We start from the raw sequence: 15,950 nt of genomic DNA on the forward strand, positions 1-15,950 counted from the left end.
AAAAATCATAAAATTGGTCTCATTAGATTCAGGGCGTCATGCCGAGTCGACTGATATCCAATTTTACCATGTCGGCCATTTTGGATGTCGGCCATTTTGAATTATGTGCAAAAATGCTGTATTTTATGAACGCATGAACAGATTGTTATGAAACTTGGTATGGGTCATCACCACGATGCCCTGAAGTAGCCTGAGAAGTTTCGAAACAGCGCCACCTAGTGGAGAATTTTTTTTTTCAAACGCTTATAACTTTGGGTGTGGTTGACATATTTTGATGGGAGTGTGTTTTTTGGTCTCCTGAATCCTTGCCGACTCCAACGATACCAGACTTGCCAGGTTTCGGCATATGGTTTGCGCAGAGTTGTAATTTAGTGCTTAAAAAACATTTGCTGATATCTTCGAAACCGCTAGTCCGATCGAGACGAAACCAGCCTCAGAAGTTCGGAAACATAGGTCGATAGCTATACGCTAATGCCCAAATCTCAAAATATTGATAGTAAGGGGTAGTAAAATCCAATCAAAGTCAGGTGTCAGTCATTTTTTACGTGTTTTTTCATATAAATGTCTATAACTCCAAAACAAAATGAAATATTTTCACCAAACTTGACACACATATGTATGGGCTCACTACGAGGACACATAAAAAAATTGGTGGGATTGTGCCTCTTGGTGGCGCTATAATAAAACAAAACATGAAATTCCCTAATGCTATAATTTAAGAATGCACTAGTGTATCGTTACAAAACTCGGTATGTGTCTTCCGCTCTATGTCCCGAAGATATTCAAAAAGTTTCGGGGCAGCGCCACCTTGTGGTCAAAAGTTGTAATAAAATGTACAAAAATGCTAATAACTTTTGATTAAATTAGCCTATTGTAATGAGACTGGTCATAATACATTCATTGGCTCATGCCGAGAAGATAGATACCAATTTTGCCATATTTTGCAAACATATCTGTGCTCCATCTTGTTATTTGTTAAAAATCTACTTTTTCAAACTCATCCTAGACCGTTTGTCCGATTTTCACCAAAATTGATCCGTATCGTCTTCAGACCATGCTGACAAATACTTATGGATTTCGGATTGATAGACAAAACAGTTTTCATATACCACTGCAACAGAGTTGAGCCATGATGCAAAAATTACTCTTGAGGCTGTATCTCTGCAATGCTTTGACATATTGACACCAAACTTTGCATGTGTCATTGTCATCTCAATCTGACTAAACCACATCAGTTTCGTAACAGTGACACCTATTGGTCGAAAGTGATAAACCATTAAACCATTATTATTGACTGTATTTAAAATTTGACTGCTATTTTGCCTAAAATCAACTTAATAGGTCCTTAATGGCTCATTGTTGCAGTTGGCTTGAGACTTCCAGCCATGCTGGCATGTCTTGTCTTCTTCTTTGCGCTTGGCCCCGATAATGGCTGCTTGCAGCTATATTTATTATTCTGCTTCTTCTTCTTCTTTTTCCGCCATAGGAGTCTCTGGCAGCCCATAGAACCGTATGGTAAAAAGTTGTGAAATTTGGCACACTCATAGAGGCCAGTCTGAGCTGTCACTATAGCAAATTTGGTGCCTCTAACTCAATCCCTCTAGCGCCACCACCTGTCCAAAGTTTCACTCATATTTATGCTTATAACTTTTGACCCCTAAGGGCTAGAAACAAAATTCTTTTTTCATCGGATTCCTTGGCTCAAGCCGATTCGATTTCACCCTATGATGTCATTTTCCGGTATGCAAATTTTCCCGCCATTTTGAATTTTCTGAAAAACCTACTTTTTCGAACTCCTCCTAGGCCGTTGCTCCGATTTTCACGAAAATTGAAACAGATCATCTTCAGAGCATGTTGACAAAAAGTTATGGAATTCAAGTTGATTCGTCCAATCGTTTTCAATAAACGCACAAACAAATTTTACGTGGAGGTTGCAAAAACACACTAAAGGCTATATCTCCGCAACGCTTTATCGTATTCAAACCAACCTTGGTACATGTCATCACAAGCATGACTTGAAGCAACATGCAGCGTTTCGGCGCAGCGCCACCTACCTGTCCGGAGATACGAAAAATGCCTATTTTGGCTTATAACTTCTGAACCGTTTATCCAAAAATCATAAAATTGGTCTCATTAGATTCAGGGCGTCATGCCGAGTCGACTGATATCCAATTTTACCATGTCGGCCATTTTGGATGTCGGCCATTTTGAATTATGTGCAAAAATGCTGTATTTTATGAACGCATGAACAGATTGTTATGAAACTTGGTATGGGTCATCACCACGATGCCCTGAAGTAGCCTGAGAAGTTTCGAAACAGCGCCACCTAGTGGAGAATTTTTTTTTTCAAACGCTTATAACTTTGGGTGTGGTTGACATATTTTGATGGGAGTGTGTTTTTTGGTCTCCTGAATCCTTGCCGACTCCAACGATACCAGACTTGCCAGGTTTCGGCATATGGTTTGCGCAGAGTTGTAATTTAGTGCTTAAAAAACATTTGCTGATATCTTCGAAACCGCTAGTCCGATCGAGACGAAACCAGCCTCAGAAGTTCGGAAACATAGGTCGATAGCTATACGCTAATGCCCAAATCTCAAAATATTGATAGTAAGGGGTAGTAAAATCCAATCAAAGTCAGGTGTCAGTCCTTTTTTACGTGTTTTTTCATATAAATGTCTATAACTCCAAAACAAAATGAGATATTTTCACCAAACTTGACACACATATGTATGGGCTCACTATGAGGACAAATAAAAAAATTGGTGGGATTGTGCCTCTTGGTGGCGCTATAATAAAACAAAACATGAAATTCCCATTGACTTCAATGCAGTATTATGGTTTAAAATGCTAATGCTATAATTTAAGAATGCATTAGCGTATCGTTACAAAACTCGGTATGTGTCTTCCGCTCCATGTCCTGAAGATACTCAAAAAGTTTCGGGGTAGCGCCACCTTGTGGTCAAAAGTTGTAATAAAATGTACAGAAATGCGAATAACTTTTGATTAAATTAACCCATTGTAATGAAACTGGTCATAATACAGTCAATGGCTCATGCCGAGAACATGGATACCAATTGTGCCATATTTTACAAACCTATCTGTCCTCCGTCTTGTTATTTGTTAAAAACCTACTTTTTCAAACTCATCCTAGACCGTTTGTCCGATTTTCACCAAAATTGATCCGTATCGTCTTCAGACCATGCTGACAAATACTTATGGATTTCGGATTGATAGACAAAACAGTTTTCATATACCACTGCAACAGAGTTGAGCCATGATGCAAAAATTACTCTTGAGGCTGTATCTCTGCAATGCTTTGACATATTGACACCAAACTTTGCATGTGTCATTGTCATCTCAATCTGACTAAACCACATCAGTTTCGTAACAGTGACACCTATTGGTCGAAAGTGATAAACCATTAAACCATTATTATTGACTGTATTTAAAATTTGACTGCTATTTTGCCTAAAATCAACTTAATAGGTCCTTAATGGCTCATTGTTGCAGTTGGCTTGAGACTTCCAGCCATGCTGGCATGTCTTGTCTTCTTCTTTGCGCTTGGCCCCGATAATGGCTGCTTGCAGCTATATTTAGGGGCCAAGCACCGAAGGTGCGGAGGCACCTATTGAAATCGTTAGTGTTCCTATTATTATTATTCTGCTTCTTCTTCTTCCGCCATAGGAGTCTCTGGCAGCCCATAGAACCGTATGGTAAAAAGTTGTGAAATTTGGCACACTCATAGAGGCCAGTCTGAGCTGTCACTATAGCAAATTTGGTGCCTCTAACTCAATCCCTCTAGCGCCACCACCTGTCCAAAGTTTCACTCATATTTATGCTTATAACTTTTGACCCCTAAGGGCTAGAAACAAAATTCTTTTTTCATCGGATTCCTTGGCTCAAGCCGATTCGATTTCACCCTATGATGTCATTTTCCGGTATGCAAATTTTCCCGCCATTTTGAATTTTCTGAAAAACCTACTTTTTCGAACTCCTCCTAGGCCGTTGCTCCGATTTTCACGAAAATTGAAACAGATCATCTTCAGAGCATGTTGACAAAAAGTTATGGAATTCAAGTTGATTCGTCCAATCGTTTCCAATAAACGCACAAACAAATTTTACGTGGAGGTTGCAAAAACACACTAAAGGCTATATCTCCGCAACGCTTTATCGTATTCAAACCAACCTTGGTACATGTCATCACAAGCATGACTTGAAGCAACATGCAGCGTTTCGGCGCAGCGCCACCTACCTGTCCGGAGATACGAAAAATGCCTATTTTGGCTTATAACTTCTGAACCGTTTATCCAAAAATCATAAAATTGGTCTCATTAGATTCAGGGCGTCATGCCGAGTCGACTGATATCCAATTTTACCATGTCGGCCATTTTGGATGTCGGCCATTTTGAATTATGTGCAAAAATGCTGTATTTTATGAACGCATGAACAGATTGTTATGAAACTTGGTATGGGTCATCACCACGATGCCCTGAAGTAGCCTGAGAAGTTTCGAAACAGCGCCACCTAGTGGAGAATTTTTTTTTTCAAACGCTTATAACTTTGGGTGTGGTTGACATATTTTGATGGGAGTGTGTTTTTTGGTCTCCTGAATCCTTGCCGACTCCAACGATACCAGACTTGCCAGGTTTCGGCATATGGTTTGCGCAGAGTTGTAATTTAGTGCTTAAAAAACATTTGCTGATATCTTCGAAACCGCTAGTCCGATCGAGACGAAACCAGCCTCAGAAGTTCGGAAACATAGGTCGATAGCTATACGCTAATGCCCAAATCTCAAAATATTGATAGTAAGGGGTAGTAAAATCCAATCAAAGTCAGGTGTCAGTCATTTTTTACGTGTTTTTTCATATAAATGTCTATAACTCCAAAACAAAATGAGATATTTTCACCAAACTTGACACACATATGTATGGGCTCACTATGAGGACACATAAAAAAATTGGTGGGATTGTGCCTCTTGGTGGCGCTATAATAAAACAAAACATGAAATTCCCATTGACTTCAATGCAGTATTATGGTTTAAAATGCTAATGCTATAATTTAAGAATGCATTAGCGTATCGTTACAAAACTCGGTATGTGTCTTCCGCTCCATGTCCTGAAGATACTCAAAAAGTTTCGGGGTAGCGCCACCTTGTGGTCAAAAGTTGTAATAAAATGTACAGAAATGCGAATAACTTTTGATTAAATTAACCCATTGTAATGAAACTGGTCATAATACAGTCAATGGCTCATGCCGAGAACATGGATACCAATTGTGCCATATTTTGCAAACCTATCTGTCCTCCGTCTTGTTATTTGTTAAAAACCTACTTTTTCAAACTCATCCTAGACCGTTTGTCCGATTTTCACCAAAATTGATCCGTATCGTCTTCAGACCATGCTGACAAATACTTATGGATTTCGGATTGATAGACAAAACAGTTTTCATATACCACTGCAACAGAGTTGAGCCATGATGCAAAAATTACTCTTGAGGCTGTATCTCTGCAATGCTTTGACATATTGACACCAAACTTTGCATGTGTCATTGTCATCTCAATCTGACTAAACCACATCAGTTTCGTAACAGTGACACCTATTGGTCGAAAGTGATAAACCATTAAACCATTATTATTGACTGTATTTAAAATTTGACTGCTATTTTGCCTAAAATCAACTTAATAGGTCCTTAATGGCTCATTGTTGCAGTTGGCTTGAGACTTCCAGCCATGCTGGCATGTCTTGTCTTCTTCTTTGCGCTTGGCCCCGATAATGGCTGCTTGCAGCTATATTTATTATTCTGCTTCTTCTTCTTCTTCTTCTTTTTCTTCCGCCATAGGAGTCTCTGGCAGCCCATAGAACCGTATGGTAAAAAGTTGTGAAATTTGGCACACTCATAGAGGCCAGTCTGAGCTGTCACTATAGCAAATTTGGTGCCTCTAACTCAATCCCTCTAGCGCCACCACCTGTCCAAAGTTTCACTCATATTTATGCTTATAACTTTTGACCCCTAAGGGCTAGAAACAAAATTCTTTTTTCATCGGATTCCTTGGCTCAAGCCGATTCGATTTCACCCTATGATGTCATTTTCCGGTATGCAAATTTTCCCGCCATTTTGAATTTTCTGAAAAACCTACTTTTTCGAACTCCTCCTAGGCCGTTGCTCCGATTTTCACGAAAATTGAAACAGATCATCTTCAGAGCATGTTGACAAAAAGTTATGGAATTCAAGTTGATTCGTCCAATCGTTTTCAATAAACGCACAAACAAATTTTACGTGGAGGTTGCAAAAACACACTAAAGGCTATATCTCCACAACGCTTTATCGTATTCAAACCAAACTTGGTACATGTCATCACAAGCATGACCTGAAGCAACATGCAGCGTTTCGGCGCAGCGCCACCTACTGGTCCGGAGATACGAAAAATGCATATTTTGGCTTATAACTTCTGAACCGTTTATCCAAAAATCATAAAATTGGTCTCATTAGATTCAGGGCGTCATGCCGAGTCGACTGATATCCAATTTTACCATGTCGGCCATTTTGGATGTCGGCCATTTTGAATTATGTGCAAAAATGCTGTATTTTATGAACGCATGAACGGATTGTTACGAAACTTGGTATGGGTCATCACCACGATGCCCTGAAGTAGCCTGAGAAGTTTCGAAACAGCGCCACCTAGTGGAGAATTTTTTTTTTCAAACGCTTATAACTTTGGGTGTGGTTGACATATTTTGATGGGAGTGTGTTTTTTGGTCTCCTGAATCCTTGCCGACTCCAACGATACCAGACTTGCCAGGTTTCGGCATATGGTTTGCGCAGAGTTGTAATTTAGTGCTTAAAAAACATTTGCTGATATCTTCGAAACCGCTAGTCCGATCGAGACGAAACCAGCCTCAGAAGTTCGGAAACATAGGTCGATAGCTATACGCTAATGCCCAAATCTCAAAATATTGATAGTAAGGGGTAGTAAAATCCAATCAAAGTCAGGTGTCAGTCCTTTTTTACGTGTTTTTTCATATAAATGTCTATAACTCCAAAACAAAATGAGATATTTTCACCAAACTTGACACACATATGTATGGGCTCACTATGAGGACACATAAAAAAATTGGTGGGATTGTGCCTCTTGGTGGCGCTATAATAAAACAAAACATGAAATTCCCATTGACTTCAATGCAGTATTATGGTTTAAAATGCTAATGCTATAATTTAAGAATGCATTAGCGTATCGTTACAAAACTCGGTATGTGTCTTCCGCTCCATGTCCTGAAGATACTCAAAAAGTTTCGGGGTAGCGCCACCTTGTGGTCAAAAGTTGTAATAAAATGTACAGAAATGCGAATAACTTTTGATTAAATTAACCCATTGTAATGAAACTGGTCATAATACAGTCAATGGCTCATGCCGAGAACATGGATACCAATTGTGCCATATTTTGCAAACCTATCTGTCCTCCGTCTTGTTATTTGTTAAAAACCTACTTTTTCAAACTCATCCTAGACCGTTTGTCCGATTTTCACCAAAATTGATCCGTATCGTCTTCAGACCATGCTGACAAATAGTTATGGATTTCGGATTGATAGACAAAACAGTTTTCATATACCACTGCAACAGAGTTGAGCCATGATGCAAAAATTACTCTTGAGGCTGTATCTCTGCAATGCTTTGACATATTGACACCAAACTTTGCATGTGTCATTGTCATCTCAATCTGACTAAACCACATCAGTTTCGTAACAGTGACACCTATTGGTCGAAAGTGATAAACCATTAAACCATTATTATTGACTGTATTTAAAATTTGACTGCTATTTTGCCTAAAATCAACTTAATAGGTCCTTAATGGCTCATTGTTGCAGTTGGCTTGAGACTTCCAGCCATGCTGGCATGTCTTGTCTTCTTCTTTGCGCTTGGCCCCGATAATGGCTGCTTGCAGCTATATTTAGGGGCCAAGCACCGAAGGTGCGGAGGCACCTATTGAAATCGTTAGTGTTCCTATTATTATTATTCTGCTTCTTCTTCTTCTTCTTCTTCTTCCGCCATAGGAGTCTCTGGCAGCCCATAGAACCGTATGGTAAAAAGTTGTGAAATTTGGCACACTCATAGAGGCCAGTCTGAGCTGTCACTATAGCAAATTTGGTGCCTCTAACTCAATCCCTCTAGCGCCACCACCTGTCCAAAGTTTCACTCATATTTATGCTTATAACTTTTGACCCCTAAGGGCTAGAAACAAAATTCTTTTTTCATCGGATTCCTTGGCTCAAGCCGATTCGATTTCACCCTATGATGTCATTTTCCGGTATGCAAATTTTCCCGCCATTTTGAATTTTCTGAAAAACCTACTTTTTCGAACTCCTCCTAGGCCGTTGCTCCGATTTTCACGAAAATTCAAACAGATCATCTTCAGAGCATGTTGACAAAAAGTTATGGAATTCAAGTTGATTCGTCCAATCGTTTTCAATAAACGCACAAACAAATTTTACGTGGAGGTTGCAAAAACACACTAAAGGCTATATCTCCGCAACGCTTTATTGTATTCAAACCAACCTTGGTACATGTCATCACAAGCATGACTTGAAGCAACATGCAGCGTTTCGGCGCAGCGCCACCTACCTGTCCGGAGATACGAAAAATGCCTATTTTGGCTTATAACTTCTGAACCGTTTATCCAAAAATCATAAAATTGGTCTCATTAGATTCAGGGCGTCATGCCGAGTCGACTGATATCCAATTTTACCATGTCGGCCATTTTGGATGTCGGCCATTTTGAATTATGTGCAAAAATGCTGTATTTTATGAACGCATGAACAGATTGTTATGAAACTTGGTATGGGTCATCACCACGATGCCCTGAAGTAGCCTGAGAAGTTTCGAAACAGCGCCACCTAGTGGAGAATTTTTTTTTTCAAACGCTTATAACTTTGGGTGTGGTTGACATATTTTGATGGGAGTGTGTTTTTTGGTCTCCTGAATCCTTGCCGACTCCAACGATACCAGACTTGCCAGGTTTCGGCATATGGTTTGCGCAGAGTTGTAATTTAGTGCTTAAAAAACATTTGCTGATATCTTCGAAACCGCTAGTCCGATCGAGACGAAACCAGCCTCAGAAGTTCGGAAACATAGGTCGATAGCTATACGCTAATGCCCAAATCTCAAAATATTGATAGTAAGGGGTAGTAAAATCCAATCAAAGTCAGGTGTCAGTCATTTTTTACGTGTTTTTTCATATAAATGTCTATAACTCCAAAACAAAATGAAATATTTTCACCAAACTTGACACACATATGTATGGGCTCACTACGAGGACACATAAAAAAATTGGTGGGATTGTGCCTCTTGGTGGCGCTATAATAAAACAAAACATGAAATTCCCATTGACTTCAATGCAGTATTACGGTTTAAAATGCTAATGCTATAATTTAAGAATGCACTAGTGTATCATTACAAAACTCGGTATGTGTCTTCCGCTCTATGTCCCGAAGATATTCAAAAAGTTTCGGGGCAGCGCCACCTTGTGGTCAAAAGTTGTAATAAAATGTACAAAAATGCTAATAACTTTTGATTAAATTAGCCTATTGTAATGAGACTGGTCATAATACATTCATTGGCTCATGCCGAGAAGATAGATACCAATTTTGCCATATTTTGCAAACATATCTGTGCTCCATCTTGTTATTTGTTAAAAATCTACTTTTTCAAACTCATCCTAGACCGTTTGTCCGATTTTCACCAAAATTGATCCGTATCGTCTTCAGACCATGCTGACAAATAGTTATGGATTTCGGATTGATAGACAAAACAGTTTTCATATACCACTGCAACAGAGTTGAGCCATGATGCAAAAATTACTCTTGAGGCTGTATCTCTGCAATGCTTTGACATATTGACACCAAACTTTGCATGTGTCATTGTCATCTCAATCTGACTAAACCACATCAGTTTCGTAACAGTGACACCTATTGGTCGAAAGTGATAAACCATTAAACCATTATTATTGACTGTATTTAAAATTTTACTGCTATTTTGCCTAAAATCAACTTAATAGGTCCTTAATGGCTCATTGTTGCAGTTGGCTTGAGACTTCCAGCCATGCTGGCATGTCTTGTCTTCTTCTTTGCGCTTGGCCCCGATAATGGCTGCTTGCAGCTATATTTCTGCTTCTTCTTCTTCTTCTTCTTCTTCTTCTTTTTCCGCCATAGGAGTCTCTGGCAGCCCATAGAACCGTATGGTAAAAAGTTGTGAAATTTGGCACACTCATAGAGGCCAGTCTGAGCTGTCACTATAGCAAATTTGGTGCCTCTAACTCAATCCCTCTAGCGCCACCACCTGTCCAAAGTTTCACTCATATTTATGCTTATAACTTTTGACCCCTAAGGGCTAGAAACAAAATTCTTTTTTCATCGGATTCCTTGGCTCAAGCCGATTCGATTTCACCCTATGATGTCATTTTCCGGTATGCAAATTTTCCCGCCATTTTGAATTTTCTGAAAAACCTACTTTTTCGAACTCCTCCTAGGCCGTTGCTCCGATTTTCACGAAAATTGAAACAGATCATCTTCAGAGCATGTTGACAAAAAGTTATGGAATTCAAGTTGATTCGTCCAATCGTTTTCAATAAACGCACAAACAAATTTTACGTGGAGGTTGCAAAAACACACTAAAGGCTATATCTCCGCAACGCTTTATCGTATTCAAACCAACCTTGGTACATCTCATCACAAGCATGACTTGAAGCAACATGCAGCGTTTCGGCGCAGCGCCACCTACCTGTCCGGAGATACGAAAAATGCCTATTTTGGCTTATAACTTCTGAACCGTTTATCCAAAAATCATAAAATTGGTCTCATTAGATTCAGGGCGTCATGCCGAGTCGACTGATATCCAATTTTACCATGTCGGCCATTTTGGATGTCGGCCATTTTGAATTATGTGCAAAAATGCTGTATTTTATGAACGCATGAACAGATTGTTATGAAACTTGGTATGGGTCATCACCACGATGCCCTGAAGTAGCCTGAGAAGTTTCGAAACAGCGCCACCTAGTGGAGAATTTTTTTTTTCAAACGCTTATAACTTTGGGTGTGGTTGACATATTTTGATGGGAGTGTGTTTTTTGGTCTCCTGAATCCTTGCCGACTCCAACGATACCAGACTTGCCAGGTTTCGGCATATGGTTTGCGCAGAGTTGTAATTTAGTGCTTAAAAAACATTTGCTGATATCTTCGAAACCGCTAGTCCGATCGAGACGAAACCAGCCTCAGAAGTTCGGAAACATAGGTCGATAGCTATACGCTAATGCCCAAATCTCAAAATATTGATAGTAAGGGGTAGTAAAATCCAATCAAAGTCAGGTGTCAGTCATTTTTTACGTGTTTTTTCATATAAATGTCTATAACTCCAAAACAAAATGAAATATTTTCACCAAACTTGACACACATATGTATGGGCTCACTACGAGGACACATAAAAAAATTGGTGGGATTGTGCCTCTTGGTGGCGCTATAATAAAACAAAACATGAAATTCCCATTGACTTCAATGCAGTATTACGGTTTAAAATGCTAATGCTATAATTTAAGAATGCACTAGTGTATCATTACAAAACTCGGTATGTGTCTTCCGCTCTATGTCCCGAAGATATTCAAAAAGTTTCGGGGCAGCGCCACCTTGTGGTCAAAAGTTGTAATAAAATGTACAAAAATGCTAATAACTTTTGATTAAATTAGCCTATTGTAATGAGACTGGTCATAATACATTCATTGGCTCATGCCGAGAAGATAGATACCAATTTTGCCATATTTTGCAAACATATCTGTGCTCCATCTTGTTATTTGTTAAAAATCTACTTTTTCAAACTCATCCTAGACCGTTTGTCCGATTTTCACCAAAATTGATCCGTATCGTCTTTAGACCATGCTGACAAATACTTATGGATTTCGGATTGATAGACAAAACAGTTTTCATATACCACTGCAACAGAGTTGAGCCATGATGCAAAAATTACTCTTGAGGCTGTATCTCTGCAATGCTTTGACATATTGACACCAAACTTTGCATGTGTCATTGTCATCTCAATCTGACTAAACCACATCAGTTTCGTAACAGTGACACCTATTGGTCGAAAGTGATAAACCATTAAACCATTATTATTGACTGTATTTAAAATTTGACTGCTATTTTGCCTAAAATCAACTTAATAGGTCCTTAATGGCTCATTGTTGCAGTTGGCTTGAGACTTCCAGCCATGCTGGCATGTCTTGTCTTCTTCTTTGCGCTTGGCCCCGATAATGGCTGCTTGCAGCTATATTTATTATTATTATTCTTCTTCCGCTCTTGAGTCTATGGCAGCCCATAGAACCGTATGGTAAAAAGTTGTGAAATTTGGCACACAGATAGAGGACAGTCCCATCTGTCACTATAGCAAATTTTGAGTCTCCAATTCGATCCTTCTAGCGCCACCGCCTGTCCAAAGTTGCACTTATGTTTATGCTAATAACTTTTGAACCATAAGGGCTAGAAACAAAATTCTTTTTTCCCTTGATTCCTTGGCTCAAGCCGATTCGATTGCACCCTATGACGTCATTTTCCGTCATGAAAATTTTCCCGCCATTTTGAATTTTCCAAAAAAGCTACTTTTTCGAACTCCTCCTAGGCCGTTGCTCTGATTTTCACGAAAATTGAACCAGATCATCTTCAGACCATGCCAACAAAAAGTTATTAAAGGCAAGTTGATTAGTCGAATCGTTTTTGATAAATGCGCAAACAAATTTTACGTAGCAGTTGCAAAAATACTCTTAAGGCTGTATCTCTGCAATGCTTTATCGTATTCAACCCAAACTTGGTACATGTCATCACGAGCATGACTTGAAGTGATCTACAGCGTTTCGGTGCAGTGCCACCTACTGGTCCGGAGATACAAAAAATGGCTATTTTGGCTTATAACTTCTGATGGGTTTTTCCAAAAATCATAAAAGTGGTCTTGTTAGATTCGGGACATCATGCCGAGTCGATAGATATCCAACTATCCCGTATCACCCATTTTGGGCGTCGGCCATTTTTAATTTTGTCTAAAAATGCTGTATTTTACGAATGCATTAGCATATCGTTACGCAACTTGTTATGTGTCTTCTGCACCATGCCCTGAAGGTGCTCAAAAAGTTTCGGGGCAGTGCCACCTTGTGGTCAAAATATATAACAAAATTTACACAAAGGTTAATAACTTTTGAATAAATTAACCTATTATGATGAAACTGGTCATAATACATTCCTTGGCTACTGCTGAGAACATAGATATCAATTTTGCCATATTTGGTAAAACGTCCTCTCCTCCATCTTGTTATTAGTTAAAAACCTACTTTTTCAAACTCCTCCTAGGCCGTTTGTCCGATTTTCACCAAAATTGACTCGTATCATCTTCAGCCCATCCCGACACAAAGTTATTGATTTCACATCAATAGATTAAATAGTTTTTGTTTAACACAGCGACGAAGCTGAGGCATGATGCCAAAATGACTCTTAAGGTTGTATCTCTGCAATGTTTTGACATATTGACAGCAAACTGTGCATGTGTCATTGTCACCTCACCCTGACCACACCACATTCATTTGGTCACAGCGCCACCTATAGGTAAAAAGTGATACATTATTAATTTTTAACTTTATGTATAATTGTATATCTTTTTTGCCTCAGCTTATGTTAATAGGTCTTTAATAGTTCATTTTTGCAGCTGGTCACTCCCAGCCATGCTGGCATGTCTCATTTTCTTCTTTGCGCTGAGGCACGATGCCAAAATGACTCTTAAGGTTGTATCTCTGCAATGTTTTGACATATTGACAGCAAACTGTGCATGTGTCATTGTCACCTCACCCTGACCACACCACATTCATTTGGTCACAGCGCCACCTGTAGGTAAAAAGTGATACATTATTAATTTTTTACTTTATGTATAATTGTATATCTTTTTTGCCTCAGCTTATGTTAATAGGTCTTTAATGGTTCATTTTTGCAGCTGTTCACTCCTAGCCATGTTGGCATGTCTTATTTTCTTCTTTGCGCTTGGCCCCGGAATTGCTGCTTGCAGCTATATTTATTATTATTAGGGGCCAAGCACCGAAGGTGCGGAGGCACCTATTGTAATCGTAGCCGTTCCTATTATTATTATTATTATTATTATTATTATTATTATTATTATTCTTCTTCCGCTCTTGAGTCTATGGCAGCCCATAGAACCGTATGGTAAAAAGTTGTGAAATTTGGCACACAGATAGAGGACAGTCCCATCTGTCACTATAGCAAATTTTGAGTCTCCAATTCAATCCCTCTAGCGCCACCGCCTGTCCAAAGTTGCACTTATGTTTATGCTAATAACTTTTGAACCATAAGGGCTAGAAACAAAATTCCTTTTTCCCTTGAATCCTTGGCTCAAGCCGATTCGATTGCACCATATGACATCATTTTCCGTCATGATAATTTTCCCGCCATTTTGAATTTTCCAAAAAAGCTACTTTTTCGAACTCCTCCTAGGCCGTTGTTCTGATTTTCACGAAAATTGAACCAGATCATCTTCAGACCATGCCAACAAAAAGTTATTAAAGTCAAGTTGATTAGTCGAACCGTTTTTGATAAATGCGCAAACAAATTTTATGTAGCAGTTGCAAAAATACTCTTAAGGCTGTATCTCTGCAATGCTTTATCGTATTCAACCCAAACTTGGTACATGTCATCACGAGCATGACTTGAAGTGATCTGCAGCATTTCGGTGCAGTGCCACCTACTGGTCCGGAGATACAAAAAATGGCTATTTTGGCTTATAACTTCTGATGGGTTTTTCCAAAAATCATAAAAGCGGTCTTGTTAGATTCGGGACATCATGCCGAGTTGATAAATATCCAATTATCCCGTATTACCCATTTTGGGCGTCGGCCATTTTGAATTTTGTCTAAAAATGCTGTATTTTACGAATTCATTAGCATATCGTTACGCAACTTGTTATGTGTCTTCTGCACCATGCCCTGAAGGTGCTCAAAAAGTTTCGGGGCAGTGCCACCTTGTGGTCAAAATGTATAACAAAATTTACACAAAGGCTAATAACTTTTGAATAAATTAACCTATTATGATGAAACTGGTCATAATACATTCCTTGGCTACTGCTGAGAACATAGATATCAATTTTGCCATATTTGGTAAAACGTCCTTTCCTCCATCTTGTTATTAGTTAAAAACCTACTTTTTCAAACTCCTCCTAGGCCGTTTGTCCGATTTTCACCAAAATTGACTCGTATCATCTTCAGCCCATCCCGACACAAAGTTATTGATTTCACATTAATAGATTAAATAGTTTTTGTTTAACACAGCGACGAAGCTGAGGCATGATGCCAAAATGACTCTTAAGGGTGTATCTCTGCAATGTTTTGACATATTGACAGCAAACTGTGCATGTGTCATTATCTCACCCTGACCACACCACATTCATTTGGTCACAGCGCCACCTATAGGTAAAAAGTGATACATTATTAATTTTTAACTTTATGTATAATTGTATATCTTTTTTGCCTCAGCTTATTTTAATAGGTCTTTAATGGTTCATTTTTGCAGCTGGTCACTCCCAGCCATGCTGGCATGTCCCATTTTCTTCTTTGCGCTGAGGCATGATGCCAAAATGAATCTTAAGGTTGTATCTCTGCAATGTTTTGACATATTGACACCAAACTGTGCATTTTTGCAGCTGGTCACTCCCAGCCATGTTGGCATGTCTTATTTTCTTCTTTGCGCTTGGCCCCGGAATTGCTGCTTGCAGCTATATTTGTTGCTCATGCTATTATTTTTTTGCATCTGCTGTTGCTCGAAGGCCTTTAGGCTCCTTTACTGAAATAAAACAATGAACACTTAAATCTTTCTTTTATGTTTTTTTCTCCAAAAACGATCATCCTGGTATAATAAACACACATT

Source organism: Pseudorasbora parva, chromosome 3 (genome assembly GCF_024679245.1).
Source record: "Pseudorasbora parva isolate DD20220531a chromosome 3, ASM2467924v1, whole genome shotgun sequence".
NCBI classification, from domain to species: Eukaryota; Metazoa; Chordata; class Actinopteri; order Cypriniformes; family Gobionidae; genus Pseudorasbora; species Pseudorasbora parva.